Here is a 22,472-nt window from a genome sequence, read left to right as displayed (position 1 = left end):
GGTTTCGTTTCCTGTACATCGTTGTTGGGCAACTTGTCTCCACTCACCCTTGAGGTTCTATGGTCCCTGAACTCTGCTGCCTGTTTCTGCTGCCCTTTGCCCTGAAGTGCTCCTGGTCTCCCGCCGCCGCATTCACAACGTCCGCGGCCGCAGTGGGGAGACAGGACTACCTGTCCCAGGAGGATTAGCGGGCACACATCACCTGATGCACAGCTGCGCGCCAGGAGGCGCTTAAATTACCGCCGCCGCTCCGGCAGAGCGGGTTTCGTTTCCTGTACATCGTTGTTGGGCAACTTGTCTCCACTCACCCTTGAGGTTCTGTGGTCCCTGAACTCTGCTGCCTGTTTCTGCTGCCCTTTGCCCTGAAGTGCTCCTGGTCTCCCGCCGCCGCATTCACAACGTCCGCGGCCGCAGTGGGGAGACAAGACTACCTGTCCCAGGAGGATTAGCGGGCACACATCACCTGATGCACAGCTGCGCGCCAGGAGGCGCTTAAATTACCGCCGCCGCCCCCGCGACGCGGGATCGCGCGCGGGTAGCGCCGGGAGAAGCCCGGGACAAGGGCGGGACCGTCTGTGGCCGTCCGGGGCCGGAAGAGGCCGGACCGGGCAACACCTCTTGGCTCTGGACTCCGGGTTAGTTTGGACTGTAAATCACACTATTAATGAGTAGTGTTTTAATCGTTACACAGTACTCAGTCATAAGCTACATAGCGTGTTGTATGTTATTTTATTCTTGTATTTTTTAGTATTAAGCTACCATACCTAGAGGGTTTTTATATTTTTTTTTGTTTTTTACCCGTATTATACTAGTCTGCTAGTCCCCAACTGAGTTATGGGGAAACATACTAAACCCTCTTCGAGTCGGCCCATGACCAGACAATTAGCTAATCTGAATCCTCCGCTGCCAAGTTTGACTGCGATAGATAAAATGTTGCAGAAAACAATTGGGGTGGTTGCTACAGCCATTGAAAATACGGAAAGACGGCTGTCCATTACTCCTGCATTTACCTTGGATCCCCCACATGAGGGCTCGGCTGATGCGTCCACATATCAGGTAGATATGGAAGCTATGACATCTATGCTGCCATCTTTTACCCACTTACCCTGTGCACAGGTGATTGCAGCTGAGCCTGAGCGCTCGGAAATTGGTCCATTATCTTCTTCTTTTGTTTCTATAGTGGCCACCACGAAACGGGTAAAATCAAAGAAAAATAAACAGAAAATAAAACAGAAATCAAAACAAAGGACCGTCAACTCTGCCCCCCCTGATCCTGGCCTTGCCTCTTTAGACCAGATTCACCAACCTGCTACTATTAATCCACCGGTTTGGGCTTCTAATCTATTATTAGATCTTCAATCGCACATTGATCACTCCCTAAACCTTTTTCTAAAAACCCTGTCATCTAAAATAGACAGGCTGGTATCTCTTGTTAACACCAAAGGTATAGGGCCACAACAGTCACATCCTGATCCATTGCCCACTTCTCGCTCCATGGTAGGCAGTAATACCCAAGCTAAGTCCACAAATCCCGCCTCCCAGGATCAGCCTAGCGCCTGCTTGCCCCCCACTTCTTCGATTTTATCCCAGCCCCCTTTGGCGCTACCAACTGCCCCTCCTCCTTCCGTTGGTTCTCCTAATCCCCGGAATGCTCCCCGAATCTCTATTGCTCCATCAGCATGTGACCAGCCTCTGAGCAATAAGAACCATAGCCCACGGGGCCCTGGGGTGGGCAGGTCCCTTCCTAGTACGGTAGGGAATTTAGCCCCTTGGAATCTGGTTAATCCTCTGCCATCTGTACAGCTCCCCCCCGAGTCTGCCCCGTATGTGATTGTGCTCACAGGAGTTCCTCCGTTATCTAGTTCTAAGGGGGAAACCTACTACGAATTAAAAAACAAAGTCACATATTGGCTGTCCAAAAATAGACCACTAAATGGAGCTGGTAATGGGGAGATCCTGTTTGTTCGTACGGTTAGTTGGCTGGGGACCCGCCCAAAGGACATTAGCGGGGACTGCGTTTTGATCAACTTCAGGGACCCTGGAGTAGTGGGACATATTTTGGATTTGAGCGGGAAACCTAAATTAGGTTCTATTGATACTTCCCATTTGGGGTATTTTTATCCTCATCATAACGTCCGGAGCACGGTAGGACTCTCACACTTCCACCATCCTACCCATAATTTTTTATTCAACATCCCGGTTGCTAATCGTTTTGATGCACTTAGCTCCGTGGATTGACCATCATCCGGAAGGAATACTAAGGGTAGGCACATGAGTATAGAGGGGAATCTTGGTAGAGAGGTGTATGGAGTGGTGAGGGATTCTTCCCTGACCACACTAGGTATCGGGAGTCGACCCACTTCCCTCCCCCCTCCCCAACTGTACAATAGCCTTATGGAAGGATACCCTGAGCTGGGTTTCCTTGAACATACTGCCTCGCATGGGTCCTCTGTTTCTCCTCAGTTGGTGGCCGGTCCTTGTTCCACACCCTCTCGTAGACCACTAATAGGGTCCTGGAATGTGGCCGGTCTAGAGACTAAACTCTCTGACCCAGAGTGGGGAGAGCTAATGGACCAATTCGATATCTGTTTATTTCAAGAAACTTGGCTCCGATATAGCCCAGCGAGGGTGGGTTACGCAACTTATTCTATTCCCGCGGTCCAAGGTGTAAGGGGTAGACCATCGGGGGGGTTAGTTATTTGGGTTGCAACCCATTTAGGTTGCTCTGTAAAATCAATTGATACTAAATCCCCTGATATCCTGTGCCTGTTACTTACCTTCCCCGCCGGATATTCGTTGGTAGTCCTAAATGTTTACCTACGCCCCTATCCGGCTCAGCTGGGGTGGTCAATTTTGGGAGCCTTGGATGAGGTACTACACTCCCTGCCACCTAAATCGCACAAACTACTAGGTGCGGATTTTAATTGCCACTACGAACCTCTTCTCGGGATCCCTTCCCTTACCTGCGATGAGGACGAACACTATAAAATCCCTGTCCCTACCATCTACTCGGCTAAACGTCTCCTCCCTCTAGCCCTCGAGATTAATAAGTTAGCTATTGCACATTCTTTGAGGGCTTGTACTGGTAGATTGTGCCCTGACACACCGGGAGCCTTCACCTTCAATAGACCCGGGAGTTGTTCAACTATCGACTATATCTTGGTGAACGTGGAATTTTGGGGCTACTTAGCAGCATTTTCTGTTATTCCGCGGGTCGATAGTGATCATAATCTACTGTCACTAGAGTTGTTAAGCAATATTGGTGGCAGTGCAAGCCTACATGGTCAGCCGTCACATAATAGCGAGAACTTGGTTCTAGCTGCAGGTGGTAGACGGATTAGGTGGGTAAGGGTTGTGACCGATGAAACAAAGCTTGCAGCCTTATATAGTAGTGTTACTCGTTCCTTGGAGGCGGTTTCCCTCATATTGAGCCCTAACGGGGGTATTGAACAGAACCATCTCCCTGATCTCCAAAACATCCATAATGAACTTCTTGGTGGCCTGGCCGGTTTTTTCTATAGTGCCTCTGTTTCAAGGCCACGAGCACCTAGGCCTGAGCATTGGTTCAACAGTTCCTGCAGGCTGGCCAAGACTGCCCTGATCAAGGAGGTAAAAAACGGCACACCGTCGAGTATCCGGGTTGCAAGGGCTTTTTATAAATATTTGATTAAGGAGGCTAAATCGGAATGGGAGGACCTTAGGTGGCAAAATATGAAACAAGCACTAGCAGTTCATGACTCGAAGGCCTTCTGGAACATCGTTCGAACTGGTTCAGCAGCTTGTAGTCCCGCTATCATTCCTAACCTTAGTGAGGAGGTGTGGCTCGCCCATTTCAAACCCCTATATTCTTTAAGTGCCCCCACGGGAGGAGCTGTCCTGGTAACCCCGCATAATTTTACTCCATCGTACCAGAAGGACCAAGAAGACTCTGTGAGTCGTTCTTTCTCCCTCTCAGAAATAGAGCTGGCTCTTAGCACCCTAGCTGCAGGGAAGGCTCCGGGGCTTGACAGGATCCCCGGTGATCTGTTTAGAAGTGAACCAAATATTTGGGCCCCTTACATATTGGTATATTTTAATGCCATTTTGCAGGGCCTTGAGATCCCGGATACCTGGTTGGGAGCGGAAATAATACCCATTCATAAAAAATCCTCCCCCCTGGACCCAGTCAACTACCGCCCCATTAGTTTGATTGACGTCCTGCAGAAGCTATTTGCCCGAGTCCTCTTAACAAGGTTGCAGTCCTGGATGGAGGAACATCAAATTTTATCCTCGCTCCAGGCAGGGTTCCGAGCAAAGGTTTCCACTATCGACCAACTGTTTAGGCTGCAGTTGATCTACTGGAAGACAGTCAGTATGGGAGCTGGTAATCTTTATTTAATCTTTGTGGACCTTCGCTCCGCATTTGATTTGGTCCAAAGGGAAAAACTGTGGCTTTTGTTATTAGAGATGGGTGTCCCCCCCAACCTTTGTCATTTATTCAAACGCCTACACCAAGGCACTTACGCAAGGGTGAGATATGGGAGATGTGGGGAAATTTCAGGGCCTTTTCCGGTTGAAAAGGGTGTGCGGCAGGGTTGTGTCCTGGCCCCCACCCTTTTCTCCCTTTTTATCAACGGGATGATCGAGCATCTCCTGCGCTCCGCTAATTTGGATTCTCCTATCCTCGCGGGGCGTAGGATACCGGCCCTTATGTTCGCGGATGACACGCTCTTGTTATCTAAATCTTTCATGGGCGTTCAGCGCACATTGGAGGCCTTTTGCTCTTTCTGTGAAATAAGGGATTTGGAATTGAACCTATCCAAAACAAAATTTATGGTTTTTAGCCCCAAATCAATCAACTGTCCCCACCCTAAGATGGGAGATGTAGAACTAGACAGGGTTGCTACCTTTGACTATTTAGGAGTGACCCTCAATGATAAAATGAAATGGGGGTCTCACATGGCAAAGGCAAACCTAAAGCTAGCTCAATCAGTGGGGGGTCTATTGAAGGTTTTTAATAACACCTCTTCTAAACCTCTGGGCCCCCCCATGGAAATCTATAAATCCCAAGCAAGAGGGGGCGCGCTATATGGCGCTGAGCTTTGGGGGTATTCTACTCCTGCTTCTTTAGCGGTAACTGAGAACTCCTTTATCAGGCGTCTTCTGAAACTACCTGTAAGTACCCCCCTAATCCCCCTGAGATGGGATCTAGGCCTAGTTCCTATAGAAGAAATTGCCCTGAATCGCCCTCTCCTGTTTTGGAGACGACTTTGGTCAACACCCGAGCTTGCGAGCTATAGGCTTGACCTGGCCGACATATTGACAAGGGGGAAACTGAATAAGATTCCCTGGTTATCACACGTTAAGACCTTGTGTTATGCCATAGGGAAGGGGGACCTTTGGACTGCCCCGGAAGAGACAAGCGGCACATTATCCAAGAAATCCTTGAATGAGGCCTTGTGTCTCTATCGGAAGGAATTGTTATTACACTCGTCTCTGGGTAGGCTCACTGACATCTTTTTGGACATTAAGTCCAGCCCCCAGTATGAAATCTTCCTGGATGTTATCCAACCCCCCCTGGCAAAGAAACTCTACATCCAGTTTCGTCATAGTTCATTACCTTTGAGGGCCCTCACCTATAGATGGTCTAACGCATCTGATCATTCAAGCACGTGTCCCGCATGTACTGACACCTGCGAAACTGAGATGCATGTTGTTCTTTTTTGTCCCCTTTATGTCAAGGCTAGGAAGAAATGGATTATTCAGCTATGTAAGTCTAGGGGCCTTAGGGACTTCCAGTTGGTCTTTAGGATTCTAAAATATGACACCACTCCATTGATAGTCTTTGCGATGGCTAAATTTCTTTTTTCCATGTGGCTTACCAGGTCCAAAAAGATGATCACTGTCCCACAACCCTTTTGATTCCGGCATGGTTTTTATGGTTATTCTAGAATCTGCCGATGTCCTGAGATTACTTGGGGGTTTGGTCATAGTTTCTATAACTGGCTCCTTGTGGGAATATTCTATCTTGTTCTCTGTGCAAATTTTTTAGCATAAAGTTTTAATGTTTTTATGGCTTGCACTCTATGTATATCTGATTTAATTGAGTTTTATTGTACAGAATTATTTATGTCTTTTTATGGCATCATGCCGAAATAAAAGCTTTTTGACTGACTGACTGACTGTAATGTTTAATATCTAATTATTGAAAAATACAGAAAAGTTATACAAGTACACCTAAAAAAAGCAAAGATAACATGAACATTAAAGTTAATTAATAAAATCTTTAAAACCTTAGAAAATCACTTAAAAACAAATGCTATAGAGCTTTTATAGTTAGGAATAAAAATGTTTTAAAAAGTATAAATTCACCAAAGAAAACAAAGGTTACCGAGACGCAATAGTTAGGAAATAAAATTTAAAAAACCTTTGAAATTCACTGAAAAAAACAAAGGTTACAGGAATGTTATAGTTCAAACCATTGCTATAATTTGTCCCTTTATTACTGAGGGATTCCATTGACATCCTCTCAGACCTTGTGGTGCATGCTGTAAAGAATTTGCAAATCAAGGAGAGGAAGTGTTGGTAACCATACAGCCAAGTACTCCAAGCTGATGGACAAATTGACAGGATGTGGCTATCCGGCAGTCTAACAAAGGAGGAAACATTGTCTTATGGCCTCCACCCCATTTATAAAACAAAGTCAATGAGACAACGTAATGGCATGGACTGGTATTGTAAAATGTCAGAATCTGATATTGTGTAAGGTTCAGGTTCCATATCATGTTGATTTGTCACAATAGCATGGAGTGGGATTGTTAACACTGGAAGAATATCAGTTTTTGAAAACGGATTCCCTCACAATGCCCATTCTGTACCTTATAGCAAAGGTGCACATAAATGCATCTGTTCTCCCTGGGTAGGCCAATTATATCAGCCATTGGGGGCTTATTAGAAAGTATTTCCAGGTACATTGATTATTTTCTTGCAAGATTATGTCCACAATTTGTCCTCATGCATTCAGGACACTGGGTACTTCTTAAAGAGGATCTATGGTGTGGCCTAAGAGGAGAGTTATGCACTGATAACTATGTTATGTTATGTTATGTTATGTTAGTAAAACTTATATAGCACACGGTTACCCTAAGGTGTCCTGGCGCTTGCTACAGTCCTCCTAACTGACGGTTCTGGCCTGAAGAATTAAAACAGCCATGTTTTGAGCGCTTTCCTAAAAGCAAATAGGTCCTTGGAATTTCTCAGGCTAAAAGGAAGTTCATTCCAGGCCTTAGCTGCCCCGACGGAAAACCTCTGCCTTTCCATGTAGCTCTCTTTGTGGTGGGTACTACAGTGAGTTTTGCTCCTAACGAGCGTAACGATCTGCCGGGCACATACCACTGGAATTGTTGTTTCAGATGAAGTGGGCCTGTGTCCTGGAGCGCTCGAAAAACTAAGCAAAGGGATTTAAAAGGATTCGCTTTTTTACAGGCAGCCAGTGAAGTTTTTTTATTGAGCTCGAGATAGAAGCGAATTTCGAGGTTCCCGTAAGCAGCCTGGCTGCTGAATTCTGAAGCATCTGAAGTTTTTGTAAACTGCGCTCATGCATATTTAAATAAAGACTGTTACAATAGTCTAGTCTTGACATAATCAAGGCCGTAACCACTGTACGCTTACAATCAGCCGGCAGAAGAGGCAAAATTTTCCTTGTGGTCCTGAGGATGTATGAAGTAGCAAAGACCAAGGCATTCACTTGATCACACATGTCAAGATGTTCATCCAGCACCACCCCCAGGTTCTTGACTTTTCTGGAGGGTACTGGAAGAGTCCCCATGGCCTCTGGCCACCAACTAGGAGTCCAAAGATTAGCATTATTCCCAAACCGTATCACCTCTGTTTTGCCAGCATTCAACTTTAAGCAATTTTGCAACATCCAGCCTCCCACTGCTCCTATACAGTCATGAAGCCTCTCACCCGATGTCTTCTCCTGCCCTGGTTGCAGGGAGATCACAATTTGGGTATCATCGACGTAAGATGTTAAACAAAAGCCGAAAGATTCAATCAAAGCAGCCAAAGAGGAAACGTAAACATTAAAGAGTGTAGGGCTCAGGGAAGACCCCTGAGGAACCCCACATGGAAGCGAAAAAGGCTTGGGAACAAACTCCCCCAGTGAGACTGTCTGGCATCTGTCTGAGAGGAAGGATTTAAGGAGAGTCCAGGCTTTATCCCTCACTCCGCAATCCAACAAACGGTCCATCAATACTCCATGGTGGACCGCATCGAAGGCAGCGGAGAGATCTATGGAAGTAACATCTCATTACACAAGCATTTCCCATCAGGATGGATAAGTGGCCATAGGTTATTTCCTTGGTGAAAGACCTATGTCTTTCTTCAAACATACACAAATGCTGCTGTCTATGATACATTGGTGCCTCCTCAACAACGTCTTCCTGTTTGATAAACAGGTCTACAGGCAGATTAGGGGACGGACTATGGGCACCTATTCACCCCCAGCTATGCAAATTTGCATATGGGATAGTGGGAGGAGCAGGTGCTCAAGCAGCAAATGTAATAGAGTGGTCAGAGAATGTGGGCCTCTGGACCCGTTATATTGATAGTTTATTTGCCATTTGTAGGGAAACTGAGATGTCTGCGAGGTTAAACAGAGAGGCTAATCACAGCAATCTAAATGTACAATTCATGAACTCTATCGGCAAACAAGAAGTTATCTTCTTAGATTTAACTGTATTTGTGAAAGAAAGACTATTCTACACGCTCAAAGTTTTCACTCCAAGAAACTAAAATACACCATCCCCTATGCTAAGAATCTGTACATACAATACAATTGCAGTAACCGGCATAATCTGGGGGTGGCACAAGATGAATTAGCAAATAGACTCATAGAAAGAGGCTATAGTTGTTGAAACAGCTAGACACGAGGCTAACACTAAAAAGTGTGAGACTCTATTGCTCACCAAGAAAGTTTACCAGATACAGCATGATCATGAGATAAGGATGATCACAGAGTACTATGTAGAACATTAAAGGGTTAGGAAGATTCTAACAAAACATTGGCATATCATTAAAAGTGATCTTATTATTGGACATACAATGCACAACAAACCTCAGATGACCTTTAGAAGGAAGTTGTAGTGAGCATTCCTAAGATAAAATCATCAGATTGGTTAACTGGTCATTCAGGTTTCAGAAGGTGTGATAAATGTAAAGCCTTTTGCTAAATAGTGAACACAACAGAAATCATGTCATCCTTGTCGAACACTTATTTCAATATAAGCAAAACTTTTCACTTCTAAAGTGAGTCTGTTCTATATGTATGAGGATGTACAAGCCTCAAAATATTCGTGGGAAGCACAATCTTGAAATTTAACATGAAGTTCCTTCCGCATGTTAAAGGCATAATAACAAACTAAGATCACAGCTAGCCCATGGCAAAACTCTTTGAAGAGGTGCACAATAGAAATGATTTAGATCTCAACTGCATTGTAATTGACTCAGTGTCTAGCAACATCAGGGGTGAGACCAGAGAAGAGCGATTAAGGAGGATTAAATCCAGATACATACTTAACCTGAACAGCAAAATACCCATTGGTCTGACCTCTGAAGAAGAGCTATATGTGCATCTGTAAGAATATTTACCTGGCTCTTTTAACTGTTGAATGATACAATATGATTTGCTTGTGATTAGAATTTTTGATTTGGGTTAATGTTCAGATATGAAGAAATAATAGTGAAAGCTTTTTCCCTTCTTTATTAGTTTCAGTTTCTGTTAGGTAGTATGCTTTTCATTTTTTGATTGCCCTTTAAGGCAGACTGTTTTGAAAAATACATGCTCACCAAAACGGAAAGTTTATGGTCCATTTAAATAAGAATTGATGGCACAGCTGAAATGGGTCCGAATGCTCTTTTTCAGAGCTAAGATGCCTTCACACTATGATGGAATGAGAATGGGTGTCTAAGAACTTTATTAGATGAGTGCAATCAGATAAAGCCCAAATGGGCTTCATATATAACGGCGGTCACATTATAAGATGTATTCAAATTGCTAATGGAACAATGTATAATTTAGAAAGTATTTATAAGCATGAATTTGATTTAGTCATGTTGGCAATATCAGCCTTGCACTTATAAATTACTATTTCAATTTTAGATTGATCTCATTTTTATATTCGATTTAATTCATTTTGAATATCAGGCATTTGATTCAAAATTTCATTAATTTTACAATTTGCTTTTCTTTACCACATAGCTTTTTACTAATTATTTTTCACTCTTTGCTTGCAAAAAAATAATACAATTTAATAATTGACTGCATGTAACTAGTACCTATTCTGCATGTATGATTGATTATGAAGGAGGGAGAATCAGTGATGTCATCAGTGATGTTACTGAAAATGTCACGAGTGATGTAGCATGTGAAGTTATAAGCAACTGCATTGCGGTGGCATATGTTATAATTGGCTCGGGTAACTATAATTGCTGAATTCTATGGTTTTGTATGAGTGAAATGTGAGCCTAACTATAAGGTCCATGTATCCTTTTTTCCTCCTAGAATTTCTAAGGTTTTTTAGTTCTATTTCCTAACAGTAACCTTTGTTTTTTTCAGTGAATTCGAACGGTTTTTAAAATGGTATTTCCTAACTGTAACCTGTAACCTTTGAGAGTAGGTTTGTCAGCAAGTGCATGAGTGCCTCAGTAGGTATGTGAATGAGTGCACGTAGTGTCTCCATGGGTGTCCCATGGGTCTGTCAGTGGGTGTAAGAGTGCCGGAGTGTGTGAATAGGTGTCCAAGGGGTCCATTAGGATGTCGGGTGGTGGCACCACCGCGGTGCCGGCGGTGCGGAAAAATGCATTTTTCCGCCCGTGAGCAGCGGTCCTCACGCCCGCCATATTAGTATGGCCAAACATAGCCCATTTATCGACCGCCGCGGTGCTACACGCACCACCATCAAAGTGCGTCCATCAAAGTGAGCCAATGGAGACTCTCCGCCGTGCTGAATGATGTCCGCCCCGCTCCACAAATTAGGATGACCCAAGCAAGCAGACACACCGCAGCGGAGAAACTGCCCAGCCAGAGACGGCGGAAGCATGACAGCGAAGCACAAAACAAGAGTCCCGGTCCACACCACCCGGTCACGACTGCCATGGACCCCGCTCTACACGTCTTTCCGGTGCTGTACCTGCTGCATCACCAGGAACTCATGGACCACCGCAGACGCCGCCGCAGGTACGCAATAACACAACACACAACATATGGGCTGACACAGGGTCCAAATGCACATCAGACACCCTGGTGGGGACAGGGACACATCCACAAGGGCACCCACACATCACCCACCTGCCATGAAGACACCCCTCTGCATCCTGGACACACAGCTACCGCCACCATGCAGCAATGTCCAGGTCACATCACTGCAGTGGTGAACACAAGGAAATACATGCGCACAATGCAGGAGGCAGGGCCAGTGCCAGGCATGGGCAGGGCACAAAGACCACAGGCCACACCTCTCCCACCACACACTAGCACACCCCATGAAGGCACATTCCATGTGCCCCTCCTGTGCACCCCATGCACAACATCAAGCCAGGTCAATACACACCCTGCACCACACAACAAACAATCATGTAGACAGACACTGCAGGAGTGGCTGCACAGGAACACACATCACACTGCACAGTAGCACAGGGCCAGGGAAACACACACACCACCACAACACCACATTCAGGGAAACTAAAATGAGGACAAGCACCAAATGAACACATACAAGGAACAAACATCCAAATGGACACACAGCCTGCTTAGTCACACAGACATACCACAGACTGACACACAGGCATATGCACACCCCACATGCCAACAGCAATGGAACACAACAAATAGGAAAACCAAAGTGGGATGCACACAAATGGAAGGCCAAGAAGACAGACAACAAGCATGTTTACAGCACGTGCAAGACAAGGAACAGAGAACAACACCCTCACACCATCAAAGCACACATGGCTGGTACAGGCAGTGAGGACAAACCACAGACATAACAGTGCAACAACACAGGGAGACAGCAAGGCAAACCATGTAGAGGCACAAGGATGAAAGGAAGGTCCTGAAGTCAAACTGTGAACAGCCACACATCTATGCAACTACTTCACAGGAGTACACCAGCAGCACTACACACAGGGACCATTGACACACGCCATGACTGAAAAACACCAGTCGGATTCCACATATATACCCCCTCACACCAGCAGCACACAACACCAGTGCCAAACACACTGAAGGCTGGAAATACTTGCCAGTCAACACACACACAAGCAATCATATACCCTGGGGGTAGCCGCAAAACATCACACACACACAGGGATGCCACAACAAATGTCTGCACAAAACCAACACACAAACACATGACCCAACAGAAACACACATAGAACCACAACAAGAACAGACATGCCCTGTGCAGCTAAACTGTGGAAAGGCAATGGGAGTACAGACGCAACAGGAGGGCACAACATCACCACTCAGGAACAATGCACAGACAACATACCATAACACACACAAGAAGTGCACCATCACAGAAAAACACAACCACATCAAACAAACAACAGGTGCACAGGCACACAAATCACACAGCAAACACAGCAGGACATCAGGGGATGTACACCAGGCAAAGATAAGGCAACAGACACACACAGTACTGCATGCACAACAAGCAGTGTGTGCACAACAGGCATACCAGCCACACACAGACATCAGTGACAGAACAGCAACCCACACAACACCATATGGCACAGCACAAAGACAACAGCACACCCAGGAAGTGAAGCAATAACACAGCCAACACGCATACATCCAACACAACACCAACAGATGCACAAGTCTGGGATACAAAGGTGGAAACAACTTGACCAGAGGACTGGGCAGCACACACAGTTGGGCTGCATAGGAGCAGCCATGACTGACAAACAGCACCAGCACATCACATACAAACCATTAGGGAAATTCCCTGAGTGACACATTGACCCTGGACAAAGAACTGCACCACAAAGCACAGTGGCACAAATGAAGTGATAGGGAGGCACACACACATGGAAACCAAAGGAACAGCTGACACCAAAGTGAAGTGTACTGCATGTCAGTAGGGAACATGGCAGGAGTATACCGTACACATAGAGAGGGAGTGCAGACCCACAATGGGTAGGCATCTGAAGCACAGATAGGGGATGGCATGACAACACACACAACATTCGACACTGGAGGCAAGAAGGCACCATCTGACAGCAAGGCATGAGAAAACACAAACACAATGGCAGTGTGGAACAGCAGGTCTGCACAGTCCCCACAAACAGCCACCAGACACATGGATGTGCAATAATACACAACACTGACTCGCCAGGTACACACTCTGCATACTCACAAGTGACAAAAACAACAAGTAGGAGTCAGACATAACTGCAAGGACACACCAACACACTGTACAGTGCACTACATACAACTCACACATGTGCATACAACCACATCCACAGGGCTGAACAATCAAAACAACAGACATACAACTCCTGGGTGACACATGTGTATAGTTCACATTGCAGGGGCATGCACACATCAACACTCCCCACAAACTCACCCCTTCACACCACACACCACCTGACCATCCAAGAGCGCACATGGAAAGTAAGCCATGGGACTAGGATGACTGGCCATCACAAGATGACCACACACATACACCACTGGGCACACATAAAGGAAGAACACACATACATGATGACCCTGGACAGCCTGCCTGCAAAAATGTGTGCAGAAACCTACTCTGTGCCGCCAGTGCCCCCCAACCTCACATGTGTACAATATAGCCAACATGAACTAATCAAGTAAATCACAACTGCTGCACATTGAAAAATTACACCATTGCCCCCACAAGTATCTGGTTCATGAAGAACTGAAGACCCCGTCACCCCAGAAAACTGATTAGTAAGTGAGCCCAAACATTGTCCATGTTGAAGTGGCACGCAGAGCATGTGGCACAGTAAGCCATATACACACAGCAAAAGAACTTCATTCAGTAAGGACAATGACAAAATAGACAACAGGAGCAACTGTCTTTATTCACATATTGCACAGATAGGCACCATGACAAGAGAAGAGCAAGGCATAAAATGCAGAGCATGTCCATGAGAAGCTGCACAGGCAGGGGGCACACAGCAGTGAACGACAAGGCCAGTGGGCAGGACAAAGTGCAGACTGAGTCCACGAGAAGCTGCACAGGCAGAGGGCACACAGCAGTGAACAACAAGGCCAGTGGGCAGGACAAGGTGCAGACTGAGTCCATGAGAAGCTGCACAGGCAGAGGGCACAACACAAGGCCAGTGGTCAGTCCAAGGTGCTGACTGAGTCCATGAGAAGCTGCACAGTCAAGGGGCACACAGCAGTGAACGACAAGGCCAGTGGGCAGGACAAAGTGCAGACTGAGTCCATGAGAAGCTGCACAGGCAGGGGGCACACAGCAGTGAACGACAAGGCCAGTGGGCAGGACAAAGTGCAGATTGAGTCCATGAGAAGCTGCACAGGCAGGGGGCAAAACACAAGGCCAGTGGCCAGTCCAAGGTACTGACTGAGTCCATGAGAAGCTGCACAGGCAGGGGGCACACAGCAGTGAACGACAAGGCCAGTGGGCAGGGCAAAGTGCAGACTGAGTCCATGAGAAGCTGTACAGGCAGGGGGCACACAGCAGTGAACGACAAGGCCAGTGGGCAGGGCAAAGTGCAGACTGAGTCCATGAGAAGCAGCACAGGCACGGGGCAAAACACAAGGCCAGTGGCCAGTCCAAGCTGCTGACTGAGTCCATGAGAAGCTGCACAGGCAGGGGGCACACAGCAGTCAACAACAAGGCCAGTGGCCAGTCCAAGGTGCTAACTGAGTCCATGAGAAGCTGCACAGGGAATGTGTGCAACTGTACCTTTCCATGGTCAGCAACACAGTCAGGGGGTAGCAATGTGCAGTACAGGCCCACCTGTGTGAGAGAAAGGAGTGTGAGGGTAACTAACACTCAGACTTGGCTGTCAGGCGGACTGGGAGCTGGCTGTGTCTTGGGGACTGTTGGGGCACCTGAACGGGGAGAGGGATGGAGGGGTGCCTTTCCACTTCTTGGGGATTCTAAATGGCTTGCCTGACTTTGGATCAATGGGAAGTGCTGTGGGCACTACAGACACACTCACCACAAAAGCTGCATCAGGTGCAGGCTCTGCCACCCCCTCTGGTGATGTGCTGGACCCAGCGTAACGCTTTGCCTGGTTTCGCCTCTGCCCCTCTTCCCCTGTTTACTAGGTGACACACCTACAGTGCACTCCGGCCCCTGCTTCACTGGGCTTGGAATGGGAGTCGAGGTGGTGCGTGACTCTGCCTTGGAGCCCTTCCTAGGTGTACCCTTGGCATGCATCACCTCCTTGGTGGGCACAGATTCTGTATGCTTCTCTTTGCGCGATGCTTTAGGGGCAGGAGAGTCCTTGGATGCGGATGCCTCTAAGGCATGTGTGCCTGAGGCCTGCTGCTTTGCTTTCTGTCCACTGGTGTCGCCTGACGGGCTTTTCTCCCTGCACTCTGGGGTGGGTTTGGTCTTCTGTGGGGATGGTGTCTGCGGCCGGGGCCGCTTGGTTTGCTGCTGTGTGAGCTGTATCGTGACTGTGATGTATGTGGACCGTGGTCACTATCGTCAGACATGGCCACTGCCAGGGGGGTGGACAAAGGGACTGGAGCTGGACTGTGAGTATGTGCCTGTTGAAGGGCAGACGTCACTGTCGATGACAAAGCCTGGACTGTCCGGTGCAGCCCACCCATGCCCTCCATGAAAGCAACCACCTGGGCCAATTTTTTGTTGTGGTCAATAAAGGCATTGAGGAGAGCTGTCTGGCCTACACACAGCTGGCGCAAAAGGTCCACAGACTTAGCACTGATGGCAGCAGGGGGGACAGGGGCAGCAATGCCAGGGGTGAAGGACACTCTTCCCCTCTTACTGAGGCGGACACGGGCAGCACCTGAGGAAGTGGCTGGGAGGGTGAGCACTGGCCGCTGTGTGGTGGAAGTGGATGCAGAGTCCCCATTCCCTGTGCCCTCCAACATGGATGCATCCCCACCGGCATCTGATGATGTGGTGCTTTGCGTCTCAGGCTGGGATTCCTCCAGCAGACACCTGTCCCCCTCTGAGGCGCTGGTGACATCTGTGTCACTGGGCTCCTGTGCAGTTGTTGTGCTTGTTTCACCCCCACTGGTGTCCATCTCCTGTCCCTCCGTGACCACAGGAGATGCTGCATGAGAGAGAGAGAGATGTAGGGTCAGGTCAGTGACGGCAACAGAACAAACATATGCAAGCAATGCATTACAAAAGATGACCAATTCTACATGTTGCACACCATCCTGTGCAATCACATTGTGCCAACTCACTATATAGACTCAAGCAGTGCGTGCAAACTGGACACTCAGGCATGAGTGATCCATGTGATGACCACACTGCACAACATCCTGCTTGTGGCTCTGTTCAACCAGACACACAACTATCTCTGAGCACACCTAGGGACATGATGGGGGCACACTACTTGTTGCCAATAGCAGATCTGGATGGAACAGGAGGGGACAATACAGACGCAGACTACAACATGACAGTCCACAATGGACATTAGCTCATGCCACCCACCATGTTGTACTGTGGGGACAATAGAATGGTGCACATTGCTGTCAGATGTGTAGGCCTTCCCAAACTGGGTGCATGCAATGGACGCATTGATGAAGGCACAGTCAGATTGGGCACACTGCCGTTTCCTCCCATGGGATTCCCAAGACTACCCCAGTGCAGAAGAAACCTGAAGATCACAACTCAGAATGTAATGTGAATGCACAACATCCAAATTACCGTTTTCAATACAGGTAGGGCAAATGCATGCCACCGGCACCCAGCCCAGCAGCCACTTACATGCCACAGCATCACACTACCAACATCACTTTGGCCAGCGCTGGCACAGGCTCTGTACACATGCAGACACTCCCAGCCAAATTCACCCTCCCCAAATGCTCACCCCTGGCTTGCTGCTGATGCTCCTTCAAACGTGCATCCAGCTCAGGCTGTGTCACCGCCAAGATGCGGCCCATTAGTGGTGTCATGCTGCACCGTGCCAAACGCCCAGTGCGAGGAAGCAGCCCCAAGGTCATCTCCGCCACGTTCTTTGCCAGCCGGCTGATGTCGTCCCACCTCTTGTGGCAGTGGATGCGCCATCAGTTTGAGACCCCCAGAGCTCGAACCTTCACGGCAATGACCCTACACATGGCCTTGCACTGGTGTACCTTGAGCTGCAGGCATGGGAGACAAGAGGGAGAAATGATCAGGGACACAGTGTTATGTACCAACAGCTATCAGTATAGCAGCAAGATACAAACTCATCCCATATCCAACGATATGTCTATCAGAGACTAGAGTACATCTCACATGGTACATCTGCATGAGGAAAGCTGATGTGAATGCAAGCAGGTGTGAGGGGGAACACAGTCCCTGCACATCTCACACACATGCAGGATGCAAGCACTGGAACCCCTATGTAGCCTGCCCACATCTCCAGTCCATTGTTGGTTTGAGCAACACATACATCACATATCAACCTCTGGGGGGGGTGACCCACTGTGTCCAGGACTGCGCAGCCCCAATGTCCCTGCCCTGTGAATAGATAACTGTGTCATGGATGTCAAATTGAGGGACATGATCTCACAACTACAAAATGCCGTTCACAAGGGCGGTTGTGTGCAATCTACAGTGCTGGGATCGCCCATAGCTGGAGTGCAATGTGAAAAGACTGATGTCATACTCTGTAAGTGAAGTGATGTGTCCTTGTCTTTGTAGACGGGGACTGTGCTGCCCAGCTGGGCTCACACTGAGATGGACTTCAGGGGCACACACAGCCATCCGCCCAAGCAATCACTGTCCTGACTACAGCATGAACAACCTTCTGTGTCACTGTATGGCTGACAACACACTACAGGTCACTCATGCATACATGTGCAGGCAGGGAAACCTGTGGCATTGGGTACACACACCCTCCCCCTGGAGACAGCATGTCAGGCAGTGCATGGCACTACCCCACACTCCCAGGCACATACTGCATCAGTCCAACTACATGTGTGGCCCCCCTGCCCTACCACCCCATTGTTGACGACTTACCACAACATTTGGGGCACCATATAGCCTTGGGTACTGTGTGAGCACCACGTTCACCAGAACCTCCAGCTCCTCACTCATGAAGGGACTGGCCCGGATCTTCTCTGTCCTTGCCATCACTGTGGACGTGAGACAACAGCAGGGGATTTTGGTGGCGAGGGTCCCCAGGCAGCAGTCCCTGGAGACAGCAGTAGGTGAGGGGTCTCAGGCAGCAGTCCCTGGAGGCAGCAGCAGGTGAGGGGTCTCTGGCAGCAGGCTCTGGAGGCAGCAGCAGGTGAGGGGTCTCAGGCAGCAGTCCATGGAGGCAGCAGCAGGTGAGGGGACTCTGGCAGCAGGCTCCGGAGGCAGCAGCAGGTGAGGGGTCTCAGGCAGCAGTCCCTGGAGGCAGCAGCAGGTGAGGGGTCTCAGGCAGCAGTCCCTGGAGGCAGCAGCAGGCGAGGGGTCTCTGGCAGCAGGCTCTGGGAGCAGTGGAAATGTGAGGCTCAATTCCACACATATATAGCCCCCTGGGGGCATTTCAAAGGTGCCAAACTGCAGCAATTGGTGGTCCAGGTCTGCCTCTTTCAAATGCATCCAATGACCGCTCCCGCGGTGGCGAAGCACGCCTACTGCGATTTTCAAAATTGCATCATGCCACCGCTATCGAGCTTCCCATTGGCTCTAGGGCAAGATCCATGGCGGGGACACACCGCCGGGGCCCGGTGTGCGCTAGCGCGATGGTGCATCTTTCAAATGCATCCAATGACCGCAGCTAGGTATGAGATACAGCAGCTAGGTATGAGACAGTGGGTTTGATTTGTTGCACATATGCTGGATGCTATACTCCTAGGCGTGTCCATGTGAAATGTGGCCATCTCCCTATGTGCATTCACATTGACCAAGGTGGTGTTTGAGGTACTTGTCTTGTGTAAGTTGACAGGTGTGCCCTTTGCGTAACTGAGGGTATCCCTATATGTAAGAAGGTCTGTAACTCAATATTGATGGTAGTCATTGTTGTCCTTGTGTCATCCAGAACGGGATATGCTGTGCAAACCTCATGATGTATTGCATTGACATAGGTCCACTATCATCTCAAATAGGAGGTGGCCAAATTTGATTTGTCACTTGACGGTGCTGGAGGACATGGAGGATGTTGCGATCATACGGAAATGCCGTCTGGATTGTGCCACCCTGAAAACCCTTTGTGATCTGTTGGAGCCCCACCTGCAGCCTCGTCGGACATATCCAATAGCTTTAACCCCTACTTAAAAGGTGATGGCAGCTCTGCATTTTTTTGCCACTGGATCGTTCCAAGAGACAGTGGCCAGCGCAGGTGGGATATCACAACCGATGTTCAGCATGGTGCTGCGTGATGTACTTTCCGTCATGATAATATACAAGGACAGATACATCCATTTCCCCCCGGGGTGCTGAATTGCCAGCTGTGAAGTAAGACTTCTATCCCATTGGACACATCCCCAATGTTGTTGGTGCCATTGATTGCACCCATGTCGGACTTGTGCCACCACAAGCCAGTGAGCACATTTTCAGGAATCGCAAGCATTACCACTCCATAAATGTGCAGGTGGTGTGCCTGGCAGATATGATCATCTCCCACGTGTGTGCCAAATTCCCAGGCTCGGCCCATGACTTCTACATCCTGCGTAACAGCATTGTGCCCCAGCTGATGGCTAGTCTGCTTCCCGAGCGTGCATGGATTGTCGGTGAGTATGCCTAATCGTATTGCGTGCTGGGTGTGTGGGCTGCTGCCCTCAGCCTCAGCGACATTGCAATGTCTATTTGTGTTTTTCATACCTAGGTGACTCTGCATATCCCAACCATTCCTGGTTGCTGAGCCCACTGAGGAATCCCAGGACCCCAGCTGATGTCCGCTACAATGAGGAACATGGGAGGACACGTCGTGTGGTGGAGCGTACTTTTGGTCGGCTCAAGTCCCGTTTTCCCTGCCTGGACAAGACCGTAGATGCACTGGCATACTCGCCCGGGAAGGTGTGTCAGATTGTAGTGGCATGCTGCATGCTCCACAACGTAGCCATTCGCAAGGAGATTCCCCTGCTCCTGGATGATGGTGAGGACCCAAGGCCCCAGCCTGCAAACCAACCCGAGTCCAGTGATGAGGGCAGTGGAGAGGAGGAAGGTGTTGATCTGCGTCAACAGCTCATCACACGCTACTTCACTTGAAGCTGGGTGACAATGTGCAACATACCCATTGTCTGCTGATATTGCTGTTATCGTGAAGGGGCATGTGAGAATTGTAACAGCAGCCAGTTGTAGACCCAGCGGTATTTGGCAATGTTTCTGGGACAGGTCGTTTGGGAACATCTACTGGACGTGTATGTTGACACTTGTTGCACATTGTGACGTATGCATGTTGGGTTATCCTGATGGTAGGGGTTGTGTGATGTCTGTGTTGCCACACCCAGACCAGTGAAAGTAGTTCTGTTGTGTTTCCCTAGGTGCCTTCAACTTCTCCTTGCCTACATGCAGCTCATGCTCCTGGTACATTGTGATCATGTTGAAGCCTGTACATCCTGCAATAAAGACGGAGCAGACACAACAACATATGTGTAACGATATTTTATTTGCAATGGTGAGATGCGAGGGGGGGTGTACATTTCCATTGGGGGTGGGTTGGAGCAGTGAGTTGACAGTTGTGGTAGATGAGATAATCAAGTAGTCATCACATTGATGTGGCGACCCAGTCCAACAGACAGATGCCATTCACAAGGCAGTGTGGGGAAGGACAGTCCAAAAAGTGAATGCAGTGGTTGAGAGGGTTGCCATCATGGCTGGCTCCGTGACTGGCATCTGGCAGGTGCTTTGCCTCCAGATACTCCCAGGGTCTTGTTGGGACGGCCCCTTCGTCCGTTGACAGGGGGGGCCCTGCTGCAGGGCCAGTGGGGTCTGAGGACTCACCCCTCTCTGTGGGCACAGGGGAGGATGGTGAACTGTCATCCTGCGGCCCACCAGAGGGAGGTGGAGGTGATGTCTGTGGCGCATGCCTGTCCCTCAGTAACGCCACTTGCTGGCCCAAGAGGTCCACGACTTGTCCCATTCGGGTGTCGCTGGACCTCATCAGCAGGATGAGCTCGTGCAACAGTTCGTCAACCGGCCCGTTCATCCCTGGGCCTGTTTGTATGCACCCAGGACTCTGGTGATGTGTTCCAGGGATTTGGTCCCAGCCTCCTGGTGTCTGTGGGTGACCCTGCCCCTCCCACCTGCCCTGCTGCCACGGATCTGTTGCTTCACCACTGTGAGCACCCGCATCCTCTCCCTACCCTCCTCCGTCGATGGTGTGTGCTGGTCATCCTCAGGGACAGGGAGGGTGTTGCAGGCAGCACTGGTGGTGGTGGTGGCAGCGGACACTCAGGCCGCACAGGCCGTGACAGCAAGGGTCTGCTGTGAAGTTGTTGCCGCAGATGTGGTGGGGGGACGAAGGGGTCCTGGGACCTGTTGCTCCCTGGCACACCAGATGGGCCGGCTTCGAGCTCATCGTCCATGGAATCCTTGGAGTCAACATCCGAGAGTCCATGTACCGGGAGGTGGGGGGGGGGGGGAGACTGGCTCTGCAGGTTGCTGGTTTTGTCCTCTGCAGTGAGTTCTTAGTCACCTGTGGGTCAGATGGGAAATGGTCATTGTAGTGCACCAGGCAAGCTTTATGTTAGCTGTGTGTCATTCACTTTTTGTACACTGCACAATTGACAGATAATCACATTGTTTACTATGTGCACTACTGTGCTTCCTGACATGTTGCAGTGGTACATGCATTACTTGTCCATGGTGTGAGGTGTCAAGGCATACCATGCGACCCGTGCACAATTAAGGATTACAGGGACTTGTTGCCATCTAGGGCCTGGCACAACATGTATTTAATTGAGAACTCATTGCTGATTTGTCTCACCTGGCAGACATCACATCTGGCCATGGACTGGCCATTGCCATCTCCTGCATACCTTTGTCCTGTCATGTGCATATCTTGAATTGTACCACCACACATGCTTTCATATTTTTCGAATGGTCCTTGTTGCACTTGCCCCATGGCGATGCACATGTAAATAGGTGCTGTGCATATTTGTGCCCTGACTTTCTTCTACTTGTGTATTGGTGTGTCACACTTTGGTAGCTGTGACAGTTTCCTTAGCTTACCTGTGTGCACAGTGTGTTTGGCAATGGGGTAGGTGTGCCTCTTTGTGCAATGAGAGGGCTGGTGTTGTCATATGGCACCATTTAATTTGTGACGAATGGGTGGGTGCACGTACTGGCTACTTACCTGTAATGTGCCCACATTTGGGT

This window comes from Triturus cristatus, chromosome 5_2 (assembly GCF_964204655.1).
Source record: "Triturus cristatus chromosome 5_2, aTriCri1.1, whole genome shotgun sequence".
Lineage (NCBI taxonomy): Eukaryota > Metazoa > Chordata > Amphibia > Caudata > Salamandridae > Triturus > Triturus cristatus.
Note: the sequence above shows the minus strand (reverse complement) of the source record.